The sequence below is a fragment of the Periophthalmus magnuspinnatus genome, chromosome 22, assembly GCF_009829125.3.
Source record: "Periophthalmus magnuspinnatus isolate fPerMag1 chromosome 22, fPerMag1.2.pri, whole genome shotgun sequence".
Lineage (NCBI taxonomy): Eukaryota > Metazoa > Chordata > Actinopteri > Gobiiformes > Gobiidae > Periophthalmus > Periophthalmus magnuspinnatus.
This window is the reverse complement of record NC_047147.1, coordinates 22,085,539-22,107,113: the sequence shown is the minus strand read 5'-3', so window position 1 is coordinate 22,107,113 and position 21,575 is coordinate 22,085,539. Positions and strand designations below refer to the sequence as shown.

The 21,575-nt window shown below is 42.2% G+C and overlaps 1 protein-coding gene across 2 annotated transcripts in view; it reads left to right on the top strand.

The window, feature by feature from the left end:
- Positions 1-21,575, top strand: part of luzp1 (leucine zipper protein 1) — a 60,032-nt gene that overhangs the window by 18,161 nt on the left and 20,296 nt on the right. For both annotated transcript variants that reach the window (XM_033988411.2, XM_055231081.1), the window contains exon 2: positions 12,266-12,318. The gene's annotated coding sequence lies outside the window, so the exon portion shown is untranslated. The remainder of the gene's footprint in view (positions 1-12,265; positions 12,319-21,575) is intronic.

Sequence of the window (21,575 nt, the reverse complement as noted above, 5' to 3'; positions counted from 1 at the left end):
TAAATATCAATACAAAATAGCCCAAATGTATTTAGAACACCAGATTAAAACATGTCATTCAAACTCATAAAATCTCTTTCCATGAAGTCCTGATTCTGATTCTCACCTTCAGGTTGGAATCCCTCTCTCCCAAAGTGCTCCACAACCTGTTATTGTGAAAGCCTTCATTTTCTCATGTCTCACATTGTCAAATACCACACATTTTTGGAGCCAGCCTTCCACTTTCTCTGTCTTCCTTTTTAAAGTGCATACGACAGGTTTTCATGTTTTTCGAATTTTCACTTGGCTTGGTGGGATATCAGTTAAGTGGCAGTTTGTGGGGAAAAAAAGTTGTGAGGAAAAGTACAAAAATGCAGGAAGTAGCTCTTAAACAGAATCTCTCTACCTATGTCATCAAGACGCCTTTTATTTTTATTATGTGTCCTTGTTTACATTGTGGTTGCTATTGGTAACAGTTATAGAATTACCTCTACATGCGTCGTATCTGTTGTCCATCTCCAACCAGGAAGTGAAATGATCAATTCGAAAAAACTTGGCAAAATATTTAATACAATCTTATATATAATGATGTTAAATGCACTGGACTCCACCAATGAAAACAAATTATTAACAAGCAAATATTAAGTTGACAAGACTGTGTCAAGCGTCATACTTTATTGGACTAAATCTGGATTAAAACCTGGTGCAGTGGTTTTATTTTATTTAATTTTTTTCTGTTTTAAATAATCGTAAAACAGAACAAGTTAATTTTGAACGTTTGCAGTGGTCCAAAGTTATTCCTCACTTACCTTATTCATTCTGAGGATCCTAATTATTCACCACAATGATTTAAAAAGTGCTTTTAACATCTTTCAGAGAGCGAGGTTTTGTGGTAACACGCTGATTCTCTGGCAGCAAACAGCAGACTTATTTTGACCCCAAGAGCTGCTTATACAATATATCTGTACTGGGGCAAGATGACTTTTACAGGCCTTGTGAGTATAATGCCATACTGTGCAACATTCCAGGCAAAATCCACCTTTTTAAAATTACATTCATATTAAAAAGTCATATATATTTGAGATGCATGCGTTCAATATTTTTCAGTAACAGTAATTTGGTTCTACATAGTGCAGACTGCCTGATCTGTTGTTTTTCATGCTTTGTGCTGACCTGATACTTTGTGTTTGTGTGTTTTGGGTGAAGCGCTAGTGTGTCCTTGGTCAACATAGCGCCCTCATGAGGTCGTGTTGTCTCTTGCGGTGAGATCCCAGCAACATGGAGCTACAATAGTACTAGGAAAGTTATACAAGTTAAACGGGTTGACGTGTTTGATGATGTCATAATTTCAGATGAAGGGCAGGGGGCTATAGAACTCTGCGGGAGATTCACTGTTTTGAAAGACGTAACAAGACACAAATGCTGAACCTTACCACACACTTGTCATTATTAATCTCATGGCTTAAAGTCCTTTCAGCTGACAACAATCACGTCTTTTGGGTTGAATAATCGCACCACTTTCTGAAGTTATTGTGAGTGAAGTATTTCTATTTTGTTTGTTTATACTGACAGATGAGGTTGAACTTTGTGCCAGTTTTTGTTCCATGTGGATAGGCCCAGTAATTACAGAGATATTAATCGTAAACCAGGTCAACAAATCTGCTATCTGACAGTTAAACAGCAAATTCCATCATAGCCCTCTGACCTGTCGCCAGCTCTGTTTAAAGTGCACATGACAGGTTAAACTACTCATCACTCTAAAACATAGTAAACAATTATATTTGAACAAAACTAGTTGTTTTTTAGTTTGACGGTTTTGGTGAAGTTTATATTTTTACTTCCTGGTTGCACATGGGCAGCAGGTATGACATATGTAGAGGTAATGCTATAACTATTACCTAGCAACCATAATACTAACAAGTGCCAAAACCTGTCTCAAATTGAGCAAGTGTCTAACTGAAAAACAGTCAGTTCTTTATGATCAGATTGTGTTAAAACAAAGCTCTAACTCGATTAACAGCTTCAGACAGAGCAGTGCCCATGGTTAGCGTCACCCTCCAGGGAATGTTGAATGTGGATTCAGCAACAAAGTATCAATTATTTTCTGTGTATGTCTGTTTTTGCATTTCTGCATTCTCTCTTAACCAATAATCTCACTGCACTGTTCCTCCTCAACTGTAGTGTACTGGGAGCCGAAGTGAGCCAGACCGCAAATTTCCCTCCTCTGCCCCTGCTCTCTGGGTGGACTTAAGTGAAGAATGCGGTTTGAATACTTGTACTTTTTATCTGCAGTGCCAGTCCCAGCCCTCTGCACTGCACCGGCTTCTCAACAACATTGACCTTAAAAGGAAACAATAGGCTGCTATCAGTTGACAAGTTTGTTCAGTGACGTAGTGAGGTACAATTACTTACATTTACCCGAGTTACTTTAGGAAGATATCGGTGGTGTCATATATGGTAGTTTTGTCATATTGATACTTTGCAGCTCATATCATCAACATTCCCTGGGGGTTAAAGCTAACTAGAGGCACTGGTTTCACTGAAGCTCTGTTACTCAAGTTAAACTTTAATATGAGCTTTGTTTTGACACAGTCTGATCAGAAAGAACGGACTTAGAGCTGCAACAGGTGAGCTGATTTGTGCTGTTAAACAAGTCCCTCTCAAATAACGTTACAGACACACTCTAGCTAGGACTGGCCAACAGTCTTTTTAGTTGCTCACCTTTTTTGCTGAAAATTCCTAAACAGGACTATGAACTCTCGTATTGATCACAAGCTCCTGAAAATATGTAAAATATGTTTACATCCATTTGTCTGTCTTGAGTTTTCAGACAAACTTATCAGACAGTGTTTACTAATGTTTGCATTGTGTTACCATGGTAACTGCTCAGGATTTCTCCATAGACATACATGCGCCGACCAGAGTGATATCATTGCAAAGTATCAGTTGTACTTGAGTGATATTGAGTTATTAAGTGATATTGATATTGAGTGATATTGAGTTATTAAGTTTCGATACACTTTTCTGGATGTTCCAGTATGTTCCCTCATTATTAGCTTACTCCTAGTTGTATTTCAGTGGATTTATGCTTCATTTCCTGCATTTTGGGCTTGAGTGCTCACTCTCTACCCCATACATGAAATCAGTCAAAATTTGGGTTCTATTCCATGTGTAAGAAGATGCAAAAAATTCCATCACACATATGAGGTATTAATTATGATTTGCCAGCATGGCACAATTATTCCTCACAAACACATAAAAATAGCTTCTACACTCACATTTTTTGTCTGATTGGATTGAGATTTGAATCACTATACTCGCTGCCACAATGGTACTACAGCTCCGCCTATAGGGATGCACAAAATCGACTATTGGGCGAAACTTTGACAAACAGATTTTCTGCATATTTTCCCTGACTCTAAAAGTTAATGAGTGCACTTACATGTGCACAAGTATCTCGGTTATGAGCCTTGTTCTGGATATGACGTTTACATGCGCTCAGAGAAACCAAGGCACTCACATCCCTGTATACACGAGGAATCTGAGTATCCTGATATTTACAGGGGTAACTATGGTTACTATGGCACAAGTATGGCAAGAAGATAAACATATAGCAACTTGGCTAACTTGGATTTTTAGCCTGTTTACAAGCACAAAAGGGTCTATATACCTACCCAAATACAGGCAGAACATGCAGAAACTCCACATACGCCATATCCGGTTTGGGAATTGAACCCTGGACCTTCTTACTGTGAGGCAAAAATAACACAATTTTCACGTAACAGTGTTGAGCCTTCCCGTTTGTGGTTGTGAGAAATGAACTCTGGGCTGCTGAAGACATGTGGCTGTTTTTATAAGTGCAGTTTGTGTGTACAGGACAGGAGCCAAAATGTCACCCCTGCCAGGTCACCATGGCAACACACCACGACTATTTTGTTTACACATATAACAAGTCTACTGTTTTATTTTACAGTCCCCAAGTTGAATGAAATAAAGTCCGGCCAGACATTCTCCGGACTAATTGAGGTAATTTTGGTCGTCTGGTCGTCTGGGAAATGCATCTGTGGAATTGGAAGCATGCATTCTTTAGTATGTATCGTTGATCAGCCAATAACACCATGTTCATGTGGTTTAGATGCTCATAAAGTCTTCATGACAGAGTACAGGTACATATTGTTTTGCAGATAAACCATGCAGCACAGTGTTGTGGGGGAATGTGCATTGTTTGATGGCTTTTAACAAATTGTTATATCGCTTTCTTACTAAAGCTCCAGAGAATGCATTTGACCCATTGACAAATCTGCCTGGAGTGGGCTACAGCAGTGCAGTGACTGGGCATCCATCTCCAAATCTTGAGCTAGGTTTGGTTAGAACATCCTGTTGTTCATGGTTCATGTGATAAAGGTCCCACCTCCTTGTTGTAAAGTATTTAAAAGGCTTAATATAACATGAGACACATTGCTTTTGAACTCCTTTTGACATGGAGGAGCAGCGGCTATACTCTGAGCTCCCCACCTGTTGCATCCAGCTACTTTGGGTGAAGGTATGTTTGACCGCTGGTGTTCAGGATCTCTTCCTCTCAGTCACACAGAGCTTGAGGTGATTTCATATTAAATATAAATTAAACTACAGCATGCTACAGTATGTATTCATCTACATACAAGATTATCTGAGGTGAAAATCCAGCCTCTTTTCTATTGGCACGGTTCACTTGAGGCCTTGGTGTGGGTCTGTTTGGTGTGGTTCCCTCCAGTCAGGTTGCGTTTCCATGCTCTGCGCATTGCTTCATCAAGGGGCAGAGCTCTGCAAGGTGAGGCTCTGACTTCACCCAAACATAACTAATGTTTTTTTAATAACAAAAATCAAAATCATCTTAATCAAGGTCAGTTTCAGAGATTTTGTAATTCCAAAAACATGCCTGGAGTTGTGTTTAGTTTTGTTTCATTCACACATGGGGCTGTTCCACCTTCTCATGTCATGTGGTAATACAGGAAGCGCTTTAATGTGTTTTTAAACTCCATAGACCTTCACTAGAATCATTTGGATAATTTCAGCTCTTGGAATTAACTTGAAAACTACAGTTTCATGACATCACAAGGTAGACCAGGGCATTTTGAACTTTGAGTAATCCTGTTATTAGTCCATCTATATCTCCAAACATGTGAATGAAACAAAACACAACTTCAGGTATGTTTTTCAGGAGGTAACAGCATGATAACATGGTTTAAAACTCACAAGAGTCAATTTTGCGTAATATAGGACCTTTAAGACCAGTGGAGACACATTCAGTTCCTATCAGGTCCAAAGTAAACCTCTAGAAACAAAGATAATGCCTATAGAGGTTGTGCTAACCAAAGCTAACGTCTATAGAGGTAGTGCTAAGGTTGGTTGAGGTAGTGCTGAGTTTGCAGAGGGTTAGGCTGCAGCGCTAAAGGGTTTAAGACAGGTTGGACCAGTTCTGAGTGAAATTAAAGCTGTACGATTTTCCCAAGTGACACCTAAAGACGAATGTTACTCCACCTTCACCAGATGCCGGAATGCAAATAACAAGCACAGGAATGTGGATTAAAATCATTAGTGAGATATCGCACAGACGGAGAAGGTAAGAAGGGCCATCTTGAGTAACATTAAGTGCTTTTCTATCACCGATTTCTAGAGCTGAACGATTGGGGTCATAATATCTAATTGCGAATTTTTCTGACAAGCATTGCGATCGTGATGAGATTTGCGATGTGTATGTTTGTTTATGGAGGATATTATGGTATGTTAAAAACTGCAGCTGTTTCACTTTACGATTGATCTTGTAGCCTTAACCATTTCTCCTATGTCTGGGTAAGGGTCACAGACATTTTGAGCTCTTAACAATGGCAAGGTTATGTTAAGTCATACTTTATTTTCCCCATAAGGATGTTTGCATTTGACCCATCATTCCATGCCAGAGTGGTAGATAAACTTCACAATACACTCTGTTCATTCAATAAATGCCAGTCAGTTGGAAAGTTTTAAAAGTGACAATCAGGCGATGCCACCAGACCAAGTTATAGGTCTGTTCTTGTGGAAAGGTGTGCACTCTAAGTAAGAATGCATGTACGCCAAGGTATTTTTGAGCAATAAAATCATTGTAAATGTGAGATAGATTAGACTAATAGCATACTGTGGACCATACCAGGCAAAACAATAACATTATGGGGGAAACATATTCATTCCCCTGGTTAATCTTGGCTTGTACATAATTTGTGTTGGACATTCCTTGACTTCCGAAGCAGACAAAACAAGGTGGGACCTCTGCATTGGACCTCATAGCACACACATACAGACACACTTACATGATGGGTTTCCATGCTTTCTGGGGACGTAACATTGACTTCAGTTCAATTTCCATGAGACTCATCCTAACCTTAATAGTCACTACAAGCCAAATTTTAACTTACACTCCTAACATAACCTGTTTTATTCCATATCTGAACTTTAAACTACGGATGCACCGATATGAAAATGACAGTGGTGGACCGTGGCCTCGGGACCTAGCCCAGCTGCGCATATTTACAGATATAACATACAGGTGCCAAAGTGACTGTATACAGCCTCTCAGCCCGTGTGCTCACCTCCGGAGGTGCGTTGGAGGAGGCGGGCCTGAGTTTAATACATGTAGAACACACACACTGCTGATTCTCCACAATATTTAGTGCTTTTGTTGACTAAGCTGGCTTAAGTTACTATTTTAAATGCATAAAATACCCATCACAGTGCACCAGCTGATTGATATGACCACAAAAAATGCACACGCCAAGTCAGAACACACACGCACATCACCGTCAACAACTGGACACAACTATCATGGATGTGTTTTAACGTTGTTTTCTCATTAGGCTATTATCCAAGTTACTGCACGTAGACCGTACACTAATACCAATGCCTCACTTACCGCTGTCACCATCCAATGGTTAATCCAACCATAGAAGTATAAATCCATGAATCCAACAGCCCCTTCACTCTGTGCTTCGTGCGATCCATGTGTCAGTAAATCCTTGACTAGTAGCTCGCTAGTTTTAGATTCTCTTCTGAACATTTCATGACTGGCTTGGGTAAAAAACATAAAGCCCCTCTTTGAAAAATAATCCCATTATTTGTCCAAAAAGAAAGTCCAAATGAAAGCATCTTTTTCTTTCAAACTCTGTCAAAAGTGAAACAGACTAAGCCAGCGCTATTCACTCAGTCAAACAAACATCTGTGTGCAATAAGTTAACTGTGTTTGAAGGAAATAAGGGCCATTTTCCATCCTTCCGCTGGTATTGGTTAATATGGGGTATTAGCAGATAGTTAGTCAGAGTATCAATATCTGTATGCGAATTGAAAATCAGGATTGGTGCAGCCCTACTTTAAACCATGTTGTTGATCGAATAATAAAGAATTTACGTCTTGGGGGCTTGAATTTTGTCCACATAAGTGAGGCAGGTCCCCATGATGTGAGTATGTGTACATATTTGAGCCTCCACAATGTGACAAATACCCGTCCGCACTCACACACAGACGGAGACCCTCGTAGCACACACATACAAGCGCGTACACACAGCCTTCTGCTAATCACACACAGGAAACGGGCTCCAGGAAAACAAGGGCTGAGCGTCTTCCAACATGAGGGATGTGCGTGGTGTAGGGTATCATGGGCTAAGTCAGTGGATACTCAGACTTTACATACCAAATACTGTAGACTGTTTCCCCAGAAAAAAATAAATATTTCCCAAGTATCATGTGTGAAGGACAAAAATGAGCCAGGGTTAAACCAGGGCAAACGACTCCTTTTTATGTAAGAGCTGCTACAAATGTGCAATTTTCCTGTCTTTGCACTGCTATCATGATTGTTGTACGTAACCTAGAGAAACCTTAAACACTTATTGTGCTTGTGTCTCCTATATAGCGTTAATCTATGCTGGACTTGTTTCTTTTATTAAGTCGTTTAGATGAATATTGTGATTTAAAATGTGCAAATTATAACATAATGATCCACAGGTGTCATAGATTATAACTATATAGCAGACACAAGTGCAATATGTCTGCTTTAAAAGTGATTTATGTAACTGATCAGGTGGAGATTAAAGGTGAAACCATTGCTCTGCCTCATGTGTTCCGTAGTATAGCATTAAACTTATCCACCTCCCTGGAGATGAGCAGGTGACACCAACAGAAACAGTTACAAGTCAGATCTGTGGAGAAGGAAGCCACGGACTTTAAGAATGCATGTTTTTCGTGTTTTTGTAGGCAATAAATATAAGATAGATATGTTTAATGTTATGCTGTGGAACATTCAAGGCAAGGCAACGACATCTCCAATGAGACGAGCAGGCGGTGGACTCCCCCATCAGAAAAGTTACATAGTAATTCTTAACCGTTTGCTTTGTGTAAAATCCAGATGTGATTTTCATTTTTGGCTTTCAGAGCTGTTGGTGAATCGAAGTGCTTAATGCTTGTGTTAATGTGCGAGTGCTAATACAAACAGGGTGAATATCAGGCGCCTTCTCTTCAGACTGAGATACAGGTGTAGAGCAGAAAAAGAGTTTATAGTGAGAACGGGAGAGGCTGAGTAAACTTAGTGTTAGCTCTTCTGCGTAAATGACATGCTAGCTCTGAAGCGTAGGAATGTAACGGGTCTATAGAATCTGAGCACTATATGTTTGAGTTTAAAGGAGCAGAACCAAGACTCAGCCTGATCTGAAAGTGATGCCGCCTCTTGCTTGTCTTAATACCACACCGTGAACCAGACCTATTCTGCAAAATCGACTTTTCAGAGCGTTTAACCATGGTATAGCTGTTTCCCTTCTCATTTCCCTTCTTGAAGTTGTATTTGGAGTGATCGTGAATCGTTAATCACTTATTTTCAAGACCCCATATACACACCCACTGCTCTACACTTACTTCGTGCTCCAATTATTATTTTTTTTATCAGTGATACTAGTCATTTTGGTACAAATGGGAAAAAAATGTGCTCCTTTATAGCGTGAGGGCCTGACATTCCTCTAGTCCAGGCATGTCCAAACTATGACCATTTTTCTTGGCCCTCAGCCTTTCAGGTAAATTGTCCCAGTAGGGTACTTGTTAAAATAAGCCTCTGGCCCTTAATTGGCCCTCTGCTTCGTCTGTGTTTTGATATGCGGCCATTGATGAAAAAGTTTGGACACCCCTGCTGTAGTCGAATGGTAATATATTAGACAATGTGAATGAAAGTGATTTAAAGATAGGATAGTATGCAAAATAATTTTTTTTGAGCTTTCTACCATGTTATAACATTGTTGCCTCATCAAAAACATGCCTGAAGAGGTTTAATGTCTCCCACACAGCAATTCTCCATAAATATAGAAAAGCATGATACAAAACAATGCTGCAAACTACAACTTCACAAACCTGATGCGGTGGTTTCATGAACATGTTAATACGTTCAGCCAATATGTAAATTTCAAAACAATGCTGATCTCAATATGGTAAGGATTTTTGTTCATGTCAAACAAGAATTGTACAATTGTATATCTCCTTTTTGTGCATTCGGTTTGTGAAGACTTCCCATGAGACACTGCACCCTGCCCATCTCCAAAACTTCAGTGGTTTCCTCCATTGTCTCCCGAGCTTATGTTATGAGTCAGCCTTGTAGCTGTTCACTTGCACTTTGCCCCTCACCCCTCCTCCCCCTCCCCAACCCAGTGAACACACACAAACATTATGGTCAGTCAGTGGTCAGCCGCGGTATCCTGTTCTATCCTTCTCCAGCTTTTTCCAGTTTCTAGTCCTACGTTTGCAAAGTCAGTCATTCCCAGTTCGATGTTTAAGAAAGCTTATTGTGCTTGTGTCCGCTATGTAGTTATAATCTACACACCCGTGGATCTTGTTATAATTTGGACATTTTAAATCGCAATATTCATCTAAAACGACTAAAAGAAACGAGTTTGCTGACTTCACTGTTAGAAAACCACGGCGCCCAGTTCGAGCTGGCGTCACAATTTGTACAAAAATGACTACATGACGCTGCCGATTCCTACACATGTCACAGAATAAGAAAGTAAAATTCAGGAACAAAGTAAGTACAGAGCAGTGGGCGTGTGCTGATAGCGGTGAAAATGGGAGTTGACTGGCAATATGGAGTCTTGAAAATAAGCGATTAAAGATTGCTCAAACGTGCACGAATCACTCCAAATACAACTTCAGAGGGTAAACCAGAAGAGGAAACAACTATAACATGGTTAAAAGCTCTGAGGGGTGGGTGAAGTGTCTTTCCTGAGGACACAAGGACAGAACTTGGCCCGAGCGGGAATTAACCAAGCCCAACCAATTAGAAAAACGTGGAAATGCGTCATCCGTGCATTTTGCTTGTAACACGTGGAGTGTATGTGGGCCCATAGCACAGTTGTTTTTTGTACTCAGCAGATCAATGTGTTTGGCCGTTGTACAAGGCTCTGGAACACCTCCTGACTCAGCACAAGCCTTCTGTCCATGTTTGACGCTCGTAATGGCTTTAGCAGGAGGAGGAGGATGGGAGGAGGGCAAAGGAGGAGGAAGGGGGGGATAGAGAGGGAGGAGAATGGGGACAGGGAGGGGGGAGAGCTGGAGAGATGGGGGGGTGAGGAAAAGAGGAGAAAAAGTGAGAGGTGAAAGGGGTAGAGAAAGGGAGTGGAGAGGAGGAGGGGGAAGAGAAAGGGAGGGAGAGAGGAAGGAGGGAGGGGAGTGGAAGACAGGAGGCGGCGGGAGAGAAGGGAAGGAGTGAGGAGAGTTGAGGGGAGAGAGGAAGGGAGGAGAAGAGGGAAGAGAGGGAGAGGGAGGGAGGAGAAGGAAGGAAGGAGAGCAGGAGTGAGGAGAGATGGAAGTGAGAGAGGAGGGAGAGAAGGAGGATAGAAAGAAAAAAGATGGCTAGACTGTGTTCATCAAGAGAAGAATGGCTTACAGATGTTGGTCTTGATCATCGCAGTCTGGTCACTCTGGAGTTTTTGATTTAGTTGATATTCTTAGAGCTACATTTTTGAAGTTCTAACTATGTTGTACTGCCGTTTCCTCATTTATAATGTATATAGAGAGGTCATGGTTCATGTGAAAGCTCAAAACCTCCAGAATTCAGTCACTGAGCTGCAGAGGCTGCACTAGCACTGATTCATGATTGTCTGCAGGTGCTGGGGTTTAAGTAGTGACCATTCAGATCAGAGAGAGGCATTTTAGGTCCAAACCAACTGTTCTGCAGAGTTTTGTGTCCGCTCCAGTTTACAGGAATGTTGCACCCCCTTCTCCCTCTCTCTCCCTCTCTCTGTATCTCTCTCTCTCTCTCTTGGTGTCTCTCTCTCCATTTCGCTTTCCTCTGTCACTCTTCTCCTTTCTCGTTATCTCAAACTCTTCCTCTTCATCCCTTCATCTGTCTTTCTTGCTCTCTATTGCTCTCTCTGATGTTCTCCATTTCCCTCACCTTCTTTCTTCCTCCCATTCTTTCTGCTTCCACAATTTCCCTTTTTCGTCCTCTCTTGTTCTCTTTCTACCCCGCTTCCTCCACTGCCCTATTTCCTCTCCTCTCTCACTTTCTTCCTCTATCTCTCTCTCTCTTTCTCTCCTACACATATCACACGTATCTCGCTTTGTCTCTCCCTCTTTCTCTTGAACTCTCGCTATCGCTCCTTCTCACTCTTTCTCTTAATCTCTCTATCTCTCTCTTTCTTTCCCTCCCTCTTTTTCTCTCCCTCTCCCATTCTCCAAATTCACTCCAGATTCGGCCCTTAAACCCGGCTTGCCCACATTCATCCAGACATATGGAATGCTCCTGTAGTGGAATTTTTCTTTCTTTTTTTTTTTTCTTAGGTTGGAAACACGCTGCCATCCCACCATCCTGCCCTCCATTTTGCCCTCCATCATTTTACCCCTATGATAATGATGATAACTCCTCTGTTGTATGGGAGCTCAATGGACCCTGTGTATCCTAGCCAAAGCGCGCAGATAGGGCAGAGCTCGTCCGGTGTTAGCTGTTACCGCTTACCGTGTGGCGGCCATTGTGAGCCCCGAGGAGAGGAGGGGAGGAAGGGAGGAAGGGAGGAGGGGCGTGTGGTTTGTTGGTTTTGCGGTCAGATGAGGGGGCGGCCATGTTGTGTATGATGAGCAAGGTTGTCAAAAGTATCGGAAATCAGATAATGGACCACTATGGAACCTATTAACCTGAGTTATTTTTGTATTGTTTTGTGTGTATTGTATTTTGTATTGTGAAAACACTAATGATGAGTACGATGATTGATATCTGTGCTAACCCATGTCCCTCTGGTGTGTGCAGGATGAAGGCGGGGCTAGCGACGGCGTGACCAGTGGAGTGAGAGGAGTTCAAATGTGAGTCATGTCTATGTCTGTTTGTTTTGGCTTCCTCAAATTATTGTACGGGAATATGTCTAACCCAATGTAGTGTTGTAAAATTTCTTACCATATAGTTTTATATCTGTGTAATCCCTCAGTGGTCCATGGGTGTATACTAGTCTATGTGTCTTATACTTGTTCTGATACAACTCAAGATCATTCTAAAATTACTCAGGAAAGTTTCATTTTTGTCCTGTGAAAATGTGACTTTTTTAGTATTGATATCTGCTCAAATGAATATCTAGTTTCGATATTAGTTTTAGTATCCTTCTCCTCTTTCTCTCTCCTTCTCACCTTCTCCTCTCCTCCTTCTCTCTCCTTCTCCTCCTCTTCTTCTTACCTTCTCCTCTTCCTCTTTCTCCTACCAGCTGATCTTCTTCACTCTTCTTCACCTCCTCTCCCTCTTTCTGTCTTATTTCCTCTTCTTCCCTCCTCCTCACCTCTTCTTCCTCTCTCCTTCTCCTCCTCTTCCTCTCACCTTTTCCTCTCCACCCTCTTTGCCTCCTCTTCCTCTCCTCTTCTCGCTTTCCCCTCCGTCTCTCTTTCTCCCCCCCCACGTTTCCCTCTCCACCTCCTCTTCTCCCTTGTCCTCATCTCCTCCTCTCCTTCTCCGTTATGTGTTACCCTCTCCTCCTCTTCCTTCCTCCCTCACTTAATTCTGCTCCTTCCACTCCTCCTCCCCCACCCCTCCCCCACCTTTCTCCTCCTCCCCCTCCTCCTCTTCCCCTCCCCTCCTTCGGCTTGCTTCCTGTAGCTGGACCCTGGGCGCCTCTCTTCCTTCCTCTGTCCTCTTTAGTGGCACCGACTTGTAGTTTTGTAGTGTTGTGTGTGCGTGTGTGTGCGTGTGTGTGTGTGCGTACGTATGCATATGTGTGTGTGTGTGTGTATGTGGGTGTGGTGGGGACATGGTCAATATGTGCCCAGGGCGTCCTATCGCGGTTTACATAACTTAATTAAACACTTATTATATTCTACATCCTGGCAATATCAATGGTTTTAGTGGTGATAGGCAAAAACGCAGTGTCGTTAAAACACATACCCGGAGTTGTGTTTTGTTTCATTCACACATGTCTGCGTAACACTTTATTATTAATCTGTCTACATCTCCAAAGCTCAAAATGCTCTGTTCCACCTTGTGATGTCACAAAGCCGTAGTTTTCAAGTTGTTCTTTCCATCATATACTGAACAAAGTTGATATAGTAATTATCGTGAATGACCTAGACAGAGACTTTGTTAATCTTAAAGGCCTGCTATGTAACTTTTTAAGTAGGGTTTCTGACACCTGCTTGACTTTACGATGCGGATGCTTGCTTTAGGAAAATCCCCAGAAAACCATGAATTGTATCGTAAGCGGGGTCACCTCTCCACAGACCTGGCCAGCAACATGGCCTGGTTACATCACCTGATACACGATAAATGTCTCTGGTGTAGAATATAAAGCCCGCACACACACACACACTCACACATATATACACACACACGCACACACAGGCTCCTCTCTGCTGCGTCACCTCTGCAGTAATCCACTCGATGTGTGCTCCAGACCTCTCACTCCTCTGCTCGCCCCATCCGTCACTCTCCTCTGGACACAGCAGTCAATGAGAAGGAGGAGTGCACGACGCAGAGTATATCGAGCGTTCTACATAAGTACTGCATAATACATGGATTAGTCGGACTCTAGATGTTGTGAAGTGACATGTGAAAAGATGATTGCGAATACAAGTGCGCAGGTTAAGAGGTTATCGCTTACGGATTCACTCGGAGCCTGCACTAGCACTGGTTAAAGAGGGGGTACTTTATTTCTCTGGCGTATTAACACATTTAGATCGCCATGTTACCTTTTATTGTTTTGAAAATGCTGTATTCACCAAAAACAACATATTAACATGTTCTATAACTTTCACATTTGTTTTTGATTTTCTGAATCCCTATTGCTCTCTGTGCTAAGTCACTCCCCCTTCAGTGCGGTATCACAACACAATCATCAGGGTGCATCCCGCTTATGAAACTTCTGCACATCACATCAGGTTTGTCAAGATGCTGCGTACAGCTTTGTATCATGTTTTAGTATATTTATGGGGAATTCTCGTGTGGGAGCATGGGTGATGTAGGCTTGTGGGCGGAGCTTCATATAGGATCTTGCAGCAACTCTGTACGGAGTGTTTGAATAGTGCCCGGGAGAGATCGCTGCAATACTTAAATGTGCATGAATGACATATAAAAACCCATTCAGGCATGTTTTTGATGAGGGAATGTTATAACATGGTAGAAAGCTCAAAAAATAGATTTTGATTGGCTGCAGGTGCTGGAGTTTGTGTAGTGATGATTCAGATCAGAGAGGCATTTTAGGTTTAAACCAACTGGATTTCAGCATTGAAACTGGCGATCCAAATGAGAGACTTACGTGAGGCTCATTCTGTTTCATTAACAACTTTACCCATCAACTTTGATTTCAAGTCACTTTAAATTGTATATTAAAGTGGGAGTAAACACCTAAACTCCTCCCACGACCACATTTGCAATAGATCTCCTGGAGGACTAAAGCATAGAGTAAGGGAGGAGGAACAGGGTCTGGAAGTATAAGAAACATAAGAAGCTCCACACCTACAGCCAGGTGTTTGTAATCAGAAACACCTGGCTGTAATTAGTGCAGTTTTGTGTGATGTCATATAGCACTTGAAATTGCAGTGGCCACGGGAGGCAGCACACTCTCAGTTTTGGACCATTTTTGACCAGAAAGTTGCAAAAAGTTTATTTAGGCTGTGTCCGAATGTCCACACTATTCCCTAGTTGGGGCACTTTTTAGGAGACACGCCATTGCCCAGTTGATCAGAAAATGGTGCACTCAAAATTTCCCACAATGCACCTTTGAAAAGTAGCGAGCGTCAGTGGTCACTAGATGGGTCAATGCAGACCACAATGAGTTGGAAAAACAGTGCAGCGACAGGTCTTTAACTGGACACAGCATGACAAAATAAAACCAGTCGTGTTGCTGTACCGCTGCTGTATAAAGTTGCTAATGTTAGCTGCTTACTTTAGCTTGAGCTGTTGGCAGAGCGATATTCCCACATCTCAGATTAAAAAAAGAATAATCTAGTCCGTTTACATGAAGTACAGCTTGACAAAAACGTGTATGGTTATTATTAGTCCATAAATAGTTGTGTGCCTGTCAAATCTGATCATTATTTATGACAGAAATCAAGTTTTGTCAGAGCCCACATCACTTTTTGCCACTGTTCAATGCATTAGAATATGAGTCTGTAGCTCTATCCAGCTCTGCAGCAGTCTGTGTTGAACCGCAGTGTGCTCCTAGTGCCAAGGCCGGTGCCAATGGAGCTGTCCTAAACTGTGCCAACTGACCAGCTTATCTCAAGTGCTGCCCTGTGCAGTGGAGGGCCCAATCAGAGGGGCGTAGGGCGAGTGTTGAGGGCTCTACGAGGAGGAGTGTGAATGAACAAGGGCACTTAGTCTGCTGTGGGGCTGTGTGAGAACTGCAGTCTAGCACCACAGAAGGGCTCAGGGGGGAGAGAGCAGGGAGGCAGGGAAGAGGAGTGAGAAGGGATAGAGAGAGAAGGAATAAAGAGAGGAAAAGGATAGAGCAAGAGAGAGAAGAAATGGAGAGGGGGTAGGGAGGGAGAAGGGATGGAGAGAGAGGGGATGAGAGAGAGAGAGGGGATGAGAGAGAGACAGAGAGAAGGGATGAGACAGAGAGAAGGAATATGAGAGGGATGAGAGAGAGAGAGAGAATGGATGGGTGAGGGAAGGAATAGAGAGAGAGAGGGAAGGGAGGGGGGTAGGGAGAGAGAAGAGACTGAGAGAAAGAGAGAAGGCGAGAGAGAGACGGGATGGAGAGAGAGAGAAGGGATGAGAGAGAGAGAGAGGCTGCAGGGGGGGTGAAGAGGAGTGAGAAGGGCTGGCGAGAGAAGGCATGGTGAAGGAAGCAATAGAGAGAGGGAAGGGGTGGAGAGAGAAAAAATGGCGGAGGGTAGGGATAGAGAAGAGATGTAGAAAGAGAAGGCATGAGAGAGGGAGAAGGGATGGAAAAGGCTTAGTAAGGAAAGGGGAGTAGGAGAGGAGAGAGGAGGTAGAGGGAATAAAGAGTTAGAAATAGTGAGGAATGAGAGAAGGATGAACAGGAGAGAGGAAGAATGAGTGTGTGGAAGATGGATGGATATGATGAAAAAATATTGGAGGATTTTGTCCTTGGAGTGTCCTGTATTGCAGTGAGGAGAACAAATACATGAAACCATAACTATAACTCATCTTATGTTGTGTAGCACTAGGGCCTATAGTGTTAAATACAGTACTGCAACTAATACTACTGCTTATTCTACTACTACTACTACTTATTCAACTACCACTACTACTTTCTACTACTACCACTACTGGTTAATACTGCTACTACTACTACTACTGCTACTGCTACTACTTACTCTACATATATTACTACTACTATTACTGCTGCTACTGTTGCTACTGCTATTACTACTACTACCCCCGTACTGGCCCCCCGTCCCTGTGCGGGCCCCTGGTCTCGTGTGGAAAAGTGTTGCATGTTTACAGTGTCATGACCTTTGACCCTCGGAGGCCGGGGGACACGCCGCAGAGGGATGAGGAAGCCATTCACAAACATACACACATGGGACCAGGGCTGGAGGCGACAAACACTATTTTACAAGCAGGGTTTTCTATAATTTAAATAGTTTTTTTTCTGATTAAATATAGCAGAATTGACTCTTGTGAGCTTTAATTCACGTTACAATGTTGTTACCTCCTCAAATACAGACCTGGAGTTGTGTTTTGTTTCATTCACACATGTTTGAGTCACACTTTATTATTAGTTCTTGAGAAAATGTCTGTGTAATCCCTCAGTCGTCCAAGTCTGATCCGTAGTAAAAAAGAACTGACGAAGACGGCTTGGATGAGCATCAAAATGTCTTCATTGCTCTTTATATCAAAGGCAGCGCTGCACACCACATGCTTTTTGTTTTGATAACTTCGCGGACTATGACGAACTTTACACATACCCACTGCGTGATGTCATCAGACGGCTCTCTCCACAAGTCCAGAAACGTCAGTCATGAGCTCACGTCTATTTTTACCTGTGAAAGAGGAGTCCATGACATCTTCAGGATAACGTTTGGACACTTTTAGCAGTTCTAATGATAGCGAGTGGTACCAGGCGTAATAGAATCATTTCTCCAGATAGCAGCTGTCTGTCGTCTGTTTCCGGATGCTAAGGGTTTTAAATGGAGAATCACATTTACAATATACACTACGCTCCAGGCTTCTGCTTTGTATCAACTGAACAGACAGCACTTCCTGTTGTCCCAGTACAGGTTTCTGATTGGCCATATTAAAGAAATTAAAGAGCATATGACACGTTTTCATGTTTTTCTAATTCTGACTCGTACCTGGGATAGTACCTGTGCTAAATAGTTTTACATCAGTTAAGTGGCAGTTTGTGGGGAAAAGTTGAGAAGCATGCAGAAGTACTTATTAGTCTAATAATATCTCTAGTGCAAGTTTTGGTATTATGTTGACATTATGGTTGCTAGGTAACAATTGAATTACCTTTGCATATGTCATATCTACTGTTCAACCAAGAAGGCAAATTATAAACTTCACTTTTCTACTATCTAGTGCATCTTTTTTAATATTATATATGTTAAGTATTAAAGACAGGGTACTTTACTTCTGTGAGGTATTAACTGCATATTTAGAGCACCATGTTACATTTTATTGTTTTGAAAATGCTATATTTGGGGAAAACAACATATTAGCATGTTTTTATAAGTGTCACTCATTTATGACACACTTTGATCCCTGCACTAAGTGACTCCCCCTTTATCACAATACAATCAAAGGATAAGGAGGATAAGGATAGGGAGAGTTTGAATAGGACCCGAAAGCGATAAAATGCTCAAACATGCATGGATGACATCTAAAACCTCAAAAAAGTTGATTTTGAGTAACACATCCTCTTTAAGTACAAGTATTTCTGAATCAAAATAACATAGTTCAATACTGTGAGTGAGGCAGTTCAAATGAGGCTAAAACAGTAGCTTTTATTTTATGACAACTTGCGCTTTTTTAAAACTTGTAATCTGGTACAGCGCCTTCAGCTACTATTATCAAACCGCTCTGATTCCTCTCTATCTTTACCATAGAAAACATGTGTTAGCAGCTCCGCCCTGTACATGTGCAGTGGGATGGTGGTCTGGTGGTTCTGTGATTAAGTTGTTTGGGTTCCCAGCGGGTGTTTTTCCAGCTCTGTTGGGTCCTGTTATTCCGGAGCGCGCTGGAAAACATTTAGGAAGCAACATTTTTGGGACTAATTGGACAAAGCCGACAGTCATAAAGAGCTGTAAATGGGATACTGGATGTTGTGCTGTAGGAACAATGGTAGCTTCCTGGTTATGGAAAAACAGAGCGTTTCTTTGGTGGTATCCATGGGTTTCAGAATGATGAAAATGTATACTTTAATTGGTATGGCAACAGTCCTGAAGTATTTGAGCAAAATGTGTTTTTCCCCCAGTACAGACATATTGTATAAGCAACCCTTGAGGTCAAAATAAGTCCACGCTTTACTGTCTGCATCTAATTACAAAGTGGAAGTGTGCAGTAGCATGCTAGTTGTTGTTGTTGTTAGCTTTACCATCACAGCAAAACTCCACTCTGGTCTCTGAGAGTTGTGAAAAGCACTTATAAACTCATCATGGTGAATTTAAAAATGTGAAAAACATTACGGTATGCGGAGACCAGAGCGTCACAGTAAACCTAACAACAACTAGCATGCTAATGATGCACTTCCTGATTATCAAACAGTTAAACGCTTTATAATTAGATGCAGACAGTACACAGATGACCTATTTTGACGTCAAGAGCTGCTTATACAGTATCAGGTTTGCGGCTAGGGGTACATATTTGGAGGATTATCTCAGTTTCAATGTCCTGATTGGGGAAACCAAAATAGAGTATAGAACATGGAAACTCCACACAGAAAGGCTTTTTGGGAATCGAACCTGAGACCTTCTTGCTTTGAGGCATGACCAATCATTATGCCACCATGCCATAATGCATTAGATCTAAAACTGCCATCAGAGAGAGTCATTTGTCCATTGTCCAGTGTTTGTTCAACCCCCCTCTTCCTCCCCCAGTCCCATCAGCCAATCAGGCGTGTTGATTGGCTTGGCACGGTCCAACCAAAATGTGCCGCACCACTTTAGCTTTGCACGCACACCCTGTATCTGCTCCTCTGACCCTCTCCTCTGCATCCTCTGTTCCTTTGACCCTCTCCTCTGCTTCCTCTGCTCCATCTGACTTTTCCCTCTGATTTTCTGCTCAATCTGACCTCCTCTACATCCTCTGCTCCATCTGACCCTCTCCTCTACATCCTCTGACCCTCTCCTCTGCATCCTCTGCTCCTCTGACCCTCTCCTCTGCATCCTCTGCTCCTCTGACCCTCTCCTCTACATCCTCTGCTCCTCTGACCCTCTCCGCTACATCCTCTGACCCTCTCCTCTACATCCTCTGCTCCTCTGACCCTCTCCTCTACATCCTCTCCTCCTCTGACCCTCTCCTCTACATCCTCTGCTCCTCTGACCCTCTCCTCTACATCCTCTCCTCCTCTGACCCTCTCCTCTACATCTTCTGCTCCTCTGACCCTCTCCTCTACATCTTCTGCTCCTCTGACCCTCTCCTCTACATCCTCTGCTCCTCTGACCCTCTCCGCTACATCCTCTGACCCTCTCCTCTACATCCTCTGCTCCTCTGACCCTCTCCACTACATCCTCTGACCCTCTCCTCTACATCCTCTGACCCTCTCCTCTGCATCCTCTGCTCCATCTGACGTGTTATAGCCATGTTATAGTTGTTTTCCCTTTTTCTCTCGGTGTATTTAGAGTGATTCATGGATACTTGTGTAATCTTTATTCTCCTGTATTCAAGACATCATTGCTCCCATCTACCCTGGTTTTCACCTCTACCAGTACACAGCCACTGTGACGTACTCAAATGAAAAAAAAATCCGCTATTCACTAGTGTCATTGTAGGTGCCGACAACTGAAGGATCTTTGTTGTGATGACATTTACTGCGATGTCAGCTTCCATTCCACCGTTTTCTAACTTATTTTCCTTTTATTAAGTCATTTTAGATCAATATTGTGATTTAAAATGTCCAAAATCTAACCTATGACACCCGTAGATCATTATTTTTCTAATCACTATACAGCAGACACAATATGCCTTCCGTAAAACGAGAAAATCCCAAGCTCAAACCACTAGCCCACCTCAAAGTTCTCAGCTAATGAAAACATGTGCTCGACACTTCATAAACTACTGTGCTTGTGTAGAGTGTAATCCTCCTCTGTGTGAAAGTAGACAGTTGGCTTCCTCTAAATCACATGTTCAAAGCTATAGGTCTCTACTTATTAACATGACAAGCTTTACGGGCTTAGTTGATCTTTTTACAACCCAAAATCTTATTACAAGTTATCTGACAGAAGTGGCTTGCAGTTTAAAGACTTGTCGACATGGCTCCACTGTTGTTTTTCAGTGAGCGGTGCAAAGTCATATTGGTTAGCACTTCCTCCTCGCAGTAGGGACGTTGCTGCTTCAATTCCATATGCATTGAAAGTATGATACAAAAATATAGGTCCATCTGATTATAAGAACCTTAAAGGACTCTCTGTGATCTGAATGGTCACTACCTAAACCTCAGCACCTGAGCACCTGAATCAGTGTTAGTGCAGCCACTTCTGGAGGTTCTGAGCTTCCACATGAGGTCTGTCCATATACTGAGAATGGGGAAAAAATGTTGTCTCTATCTGCAGGTTAAGACACTGGCAACCCAGGTTCAGTTATGGTTGTACCCTTTTTGGAAGAGCGCAGGCTGCATACAGTTCTTTAAAGGTTATTCAAGAAGGTTTTTTTCAATCTTCTTGACTCACACCACACATTTTTCATTAAAAAGATTCCACCCTCTAAAATATAACCAGATTTAGAAAACAATGGTGCAAAATCGTTCTTTCTATTTGGCAATGTTAGTTTTCTGCTTTCTCACCTGGTTCCGAAGTTGCTCAGGACACTCACAAATGGTATTATTTAATTCAATGCATGTATGAATTAACCCTGGCACACTGGGTCAAAATCAATGCATTTAGGTTTAAACCAACTGGATTTTAGCACTGAAACTGGTAACCCAAATGAGAGGTTAATGTAAAGCTCATTT